Source organism: Pleurodeles waltl, chromosome 4_2, assembly GCF_031143425.1.
Source record: "Pleurodeles waltl isolate 20211129_DDA chromosome 4_2, aPleWal1.hap1.20221129, whole genome shotgun sequence".
NCBI classification, from domain to species: domain Eukaryota; kingdom Metazoa; phylum Chordata; class Amphibia; order Caudata; family Salamandridae; genus Pleurodeles; species Pleurodeles waltl.
The window spans coordinates 484,698,601-484,704,731 of record NC_090443.1 but is presented as its reverse complement, the minus strand read 5'-3'; positions in this window follow the sequence as shown (position 1 = coordinate 484,704,731).

The window sequence follows — 6,131 nt, the reverse complement described above, 5'->3', positions numbered from 1 at the left end:
TCCTCCGCTCCTTCAATTGTGAATAAGTGTCATTAAAAAAAACTTGCTTGAGCATGGACGGAAGCAGAGCGGCGGAAGAATCGAGTCACGTTTGCATTTACTTATTACACTCACCGTCTTTGAGCGACGGAGTAGGGAGCTGTTCCAGTACTCCTGCTTAGTGGTGATGCAGAATGCGGAAGCAGGAATGGTTGGAAGCCTGCAGAGAGTAGAAGACGGCGCCACCCCCGGAGGTGTCACTTACTTGGGTGTTTCTACCTCACTCATGAAGACAGGGGCGTGGCTCTAGTGGCGGTGTTTGGTGTGTTCAACTCCCCCCCCCGATAAAAGCATAGTCGGGAAATAATTCAGTGACAGCTGTTTTAGTGTAAAAGGTCATTTATTAGGACAGGATTGCATAAGTAACATAGCCATTAACTTTCAAACGTAACCGTAACTTTAATAACGCCCTCCTATTAACCTCTCCTCGCTCATCCTTCTCCTTCAAAATCTTTATCTCGTTTCCATTCCCCTACGCACTCCGCTTTTCCTTTCATGCCCCATTTGGTTCGTGCGTACCCCCACTCAGAGCCTTCACCTGCTTGTTTATTCCCTGGAAGGGTGGCCAAGCCCGCATCTGACTCACCACCCTCCCCCATCTACTGCTCGCTCACCCCTGCAACCTGCCCTAACTGACAATTTCCCTCCCTTCCTTGCTATTCGATTCTAACTTCCGTCCTTCCAATCGCTCTTCCAATTGCCGGGTGGGTGGGAGGCCAAATTAAAACGCGCAAGGGAATCGCGGCAAAGAGGCCGGTCCCTCCACCCCCAACCCCTTTTATTTCCTCCCCCTAGACCCGCCCCCACTTACCTTTTTCCCAATCCCTGTCCCTCGCCGTCACTTCCTTTCCCGAAATGACCCGCGGGAAGACTAGAGCGTTGCTCCTGCTTCCCGCGGGCCCCTCCATCGGGAAATAATTCAGTGACAGCTGTTTTAGTGTAAAAGGTCATTTATTAGGACAGGATTGCATAAGTAACATAACCATTAACTTTCAAACGTAACCATAACTTTAATAACGCCCTCCTATTAACCTCTCCTCGCTCATCCTTCTCCTTCAAAACCTTTATCTCGTTTCCATTACCCTACGCACTCCCCTTTTCCTTTCATGCCCCATTTGGTTCGTGCGTACCCCCACTCAGAGCCTTCACCTGCTTGTTTATTCCCTGGAAGGGTGGCCAAGCCCGCATCTGACTCACCACCCTCCCCCATCTACTGCCAACCAGCACAAACCCATTTGGCGTTTTGCTGCCCCACCCCCACAAAGGCCACGCTACTGCGACCCAGTGCTTCCCATTTCTTGTTTGTAATCCACAAATTTTCTCCCCCCAAATCTTCCACCAGCAATCTCGGATCTGTCAAATATTATGCATTTCCCATTGTGGACAGGTGAAACCATCGTTTCTGAAAAGTGCAACCTCCTGCTCTGTAATGTTCTCGTGTTTCAGTAATTTTTTTTTTTTTGCGCCCAGCAAAAACCTTTACTCCTTTGAGCCCGCTCCATGGCTCCATACTTAACTGCCCCTTTCCACCCTCTACATGGAACAAATTCTGTCCCCCCAAGTATGTACCATGCCATTTTTGCTTGAGAATCTCCAAATCCCTCTGCATGTGTTGCAGTAACGTGAGTTCTGACAATTTCACAAAGCCATCCCCTCCAAATGTATGATTAACAATTCTGCAAAATCCCCAGTTCAATAAATTAGCAGTGATGAAAGGAAACAGGTTACCCCACCGCCTTCTGCTCTTTTCCCACCATAGCACCTTGTGCCGCCTGCTGGATAGTCCCAGGACCCGATCATATATCTGTTTTCTCCGCGAACCTCGCTGCCCAGTGGACCAATGAATGGCTGACCAGCCATGTAACCATCTTGCTCTGTGATGGACCAAACGCATCTCCTGCAATGGAAAAATAACTGTAACCTGTGTTTTTTGACAGAACAAACCCCCCCCCCCTTCTAAAAAACCCTTCCAACTGTATCGCCCCACCTTTCGGGTCTTAACTTAAACTTCACAACACCTTGATCGCTAGCGGAGTCTCGCCTTGATCTTTTTCCCAGTCCCAACCCAAATGCGCTGCGGCCGTAGCTGCCCCAATCCTAAACAAATGCGTGCCGAAAAAACCATGGCCCGGCGGCCCACACATCCCAAAGCCATCCTCAACACTCGTAAGAGCTGAAAACTAGTGAGCTTGGACCTTGATCTGTGCACAAAAAACCCGGCTGCCTTATTTGACAACCGTGAGGGTTGACTAAAAGCTCCAAAACATCCACCCTGCCGAAGCGGAAAAGTGCTGGCTCGTATTCATCTGCGCAACATACCGGCAATTCGTGTAACAACTCTAGTAACGACTCAAATCAAAAGGTTCCCTGGCCGTTCTACCCCCCACCGCTCTAATTCTGACAAAAACTGTCCTGTAGCTGCTCAAAAAACTGGAAAAAAAAACCAACCAGGCCAGCCGGTAACTTCGCCAAGTGGAGTCCGCTAAAAACATCTCCGCCCACCCGTGATCATCATACCCCCCATTCCCAATTGTCTGCCGGGGACCCCTGTCTTGGTCTGCTCCGTTCCTGCCGCTCGGTTGCAAAAACGCTGCCACTGTGAACGGGACCGGGAAACCGCAATCTCGTTGACAACTCCTGGTATAGGGACAGCTTTAAAGATCACAATTCAGAGATAAGCCCTGTAACCTGAAATAGCGCAACCAGCACAAAAACCTTCACATCCCTCGCTTTCTGTCCGTTCCTAAATCCCCGACAGCCATGTTGTTGGTTCTGAAGAAAACTGTCCTATTTGCTAACTCGCGCCCCCCATACTGCCATGGCCACCAGAAAGGAAAAAGTAATTTCCAGCAAAGCAATGCTCCTCCTTAGTTGTCCCCAGAATTGCTGGCCACGCCTCCGGGCACCATCTGCCATCCCCTAAAATCACTAAAACCATGCGCTCCTGCCGCATCTGAAAATATCTGCACCTGCCATACTGTCTCTTCTTCCCAGAACCACCTGGATACCCCAATTAATTGTTTCAGAAATATTTCCCACCTTAACATCCTCCGAGTCCCCTTGACCCACTTATTCTGTGGTGTGGCAACACTGCACCTGACATGTACACCCTAATTACCTGCAAAACGTCCTCCCCCCCTTTTAACTGTCCTACAAGCAAAGTTAAGGTACCCCAACCCCTTCTGGGTTGTCTCGAATCGATTTCGTACTTCCTATCAATGTGACCAAGAAAAACAGGATCTCCGTTACTGTCTGTGCCGGTAATCTGGCCATCATTATACTGGAGTCTTAAATCCCTACCCAGAAAGGTGAGAACCTATGAGGGGCCTTTGGTCTTTCTGGGTGCCAACGGCAGTCCCATCTGCTGTGCCATATCCTGAAAGTCTTCCAGAGCCGTCCGGCACTCCCCACGAACCCTTCCTTCCCGCAAAGGAAGTCATCCAAATAATGGGTCACCGCATAATGCCCACTACTCTTGACAGAGACCCACTGCATGTAGGTGCTAAAAGCTTCGAACAACGCGCATGAGATCGCGCGACCCCTGGGCAGGACCCTGTCCACATAGACTGCCCCTTCAAGCTGCATCCCCAACAATTCAAAAATCCCTTGGGTGTATCGGCCATAACCTGAAAGCTGATTGCATATCGCATTTTCCATTTCTGCCCCATGGCCGCACGCCCTGACCACTTTTTTTTATTTTTATTTTATGGCATCATCCACATATGCATACACCAGTCTGGTGTCTTCCGCTGCCATGAAATCGTCCACAGATGTGCCCTCCGGCCATGAGAGGTGATGTATCAACTTGATTTCACCCGGGGCCTTCTTCGGCACGACTCCCAGCGGGGATATCATCAAAATCTGACTTAGCCACTCATAAAAACGGGCCCGCAAATCTGCCCAATGACTGTTCCTTGTCCAGCTTTTTCCTTACCACCTGTGGTAATTCCTTGCCAACCGCCAGTTGTCTGCCCAGTGTCTCACCCGTGGGCCGTGGTCACTGACCCTGAAACCTTCTTGAAACCCTTCTGCTAACTCAAGGCAGCTGCCCTATCCGTGTATATACGCAGCCCTGGTAAGATAAAGACTAACCTACACTGGCGTAGGCCCCCTTTGGATCAGTAGCGCCCTGTGTCCCTCCCCTTTTGCCTCCCTCCGTTGTACGGAGGGACTGGAGAGCGAAAAACATTGCGTAACCTGGTGACAACCCCCGCACTTGGAGCAGTCATGTTTCATTTTTACAATGATGTCTGGAGCAGAAACCCTTGTTGAAATTCCCGCACACTCCTGTAGTGTTAAATGTTGTTCTTTGTCCCCCCCCCACCCCGGGGCTGGACGTGCCTGAAACGGCTTATATACCACTGGTAACCCCCTGGCCGTATGTGTCGCTGCTGCGGATTGCGATGATGCCGTCCACTGCCTCCATAATTCTGGGTCTACGTCCCCCCATGGCTCATCTGGGTTAATGCTCATTCCAGCTCTGAACCCCCAAAATGCATCTGCGCTTTCCTAATGATGTCCATGTATTTAAATAGCGCTATAGCCCTGTCCGGGTATTTCTTGCAATAAATGCTTTCAAAAATTAAACGCTGATGTCCCGTTGTCCATATTAATTGGCACCCTCGGCCTAGTGGCCAACTCCCATTCCTCTTCCGTAGACCCTTCTGTGGCTTGTATGTCCCTATGTAACGGTTTAAAAAAAAAAAACGTCTACGTACTCGTGTCTCCATATTCTGGCCCTGTTTTCTCCACTATGTGTGGGCCCAATGGCATAGCCAGACCCATCTAGGGTAGCCTCCTCTTGTGTTCTCCCACTTCCTTTTCTTCTGTGCCTGACTTCTCTCCGCTGCCTTGTCCCCCCTAAGTTGTACCTCTGGCTTGCAGCTCTGTGCCTTTTTCCCCCTTTTCTTATCTTTACCTGTTAGCGTGTCAAATATCGAACCTTCTCCTACCCCCACCGACTTGTAAATTGGAGTGTCGTCCCCTTTTGCACCGTCCCCCAAACCGACCACCATTGCCCTTTACCTCTGCCATGTGCAGCCCCCGGCCGCGAAACCTTTCGGCCCGTGCTTGTTCTTGCCTTCTTTCCTGTGGACCACTGCTGTTGTCCCGCTCCTGAAAAATAGAAACGGAGAGAGGGGTTGCGCCGCTCCTGCGTCCTCTTCCCATCCCCCTTGTGCTGTGAACCTCTGTTTCCTTGATCTCCCCCACTTCCCATTCTTCCAGATCCTCTTCATAGTCAAGTTCCCACACAAACCTCTTCACACACATCCATCCGTTTTTCAACACTCCCACTCCTCATCATGTAGTTATTAGACATGTCATTGTGACCCACATGGCGTCTGCCATCTCTGTGTTGTCCCCGATCCTGCGGAGTAGAGAAGGCCGCCGGAGACCCCTATAGCGCTTCTGACCAACGTATTGCGTCCCGTTGGTATCGCCTTCCTTCTGCCAACCTCTTGCGTTGGCATTGACCTTCCACGCGCCGCATGGCCGTATGCGCCACTGGCTCCCATCGCGCTGCCTAAACCACCATCCTCCCTGCCTTCTTATCCCCTTTGGCTCCGAAACCCATACCCAGCTACCGCTCCGCCCTTAGGTAAAGACAAAAACCCCAGGGCGTAGTTCCTAACCTGCCTGTACCCCCCTGCTGCAGGCCACAAAGGGCGTGCTGAGAAAGGATACGTGGGCCCTGCGTAACCTGGCGCCTCCCGTGGGGTCCTGCGGGGGGCCTGGCAAGGGGGGGGGGGGGTCCCTATAGTGCGTTGGTTTTGCCTTGTGTGATAACCTCCTTGTATGAAATTGTGATTCACTTAATTGTGCCTTAAGGGCCGGCGGCGGGGGCCCCCACTGAATGATGTGGAGCTCCCCACCTGGATAATTGTAGTAGCCAAACCCGAGTCTATCGCATAGAATTATATATGTATATATATTTTTATTTCTATTTATTTCCTCCTATTTCCCTATTTTTTAAATTTTTTTATTTTATATTAGGCCCCCACGTGGTCGGGGCCAGCACAATCTGGACCGCTGCTCAATCAAGGATATATTGGGCCTATAAAACAAAAAGGCCTGCTGGCGGGGCCCCCAGG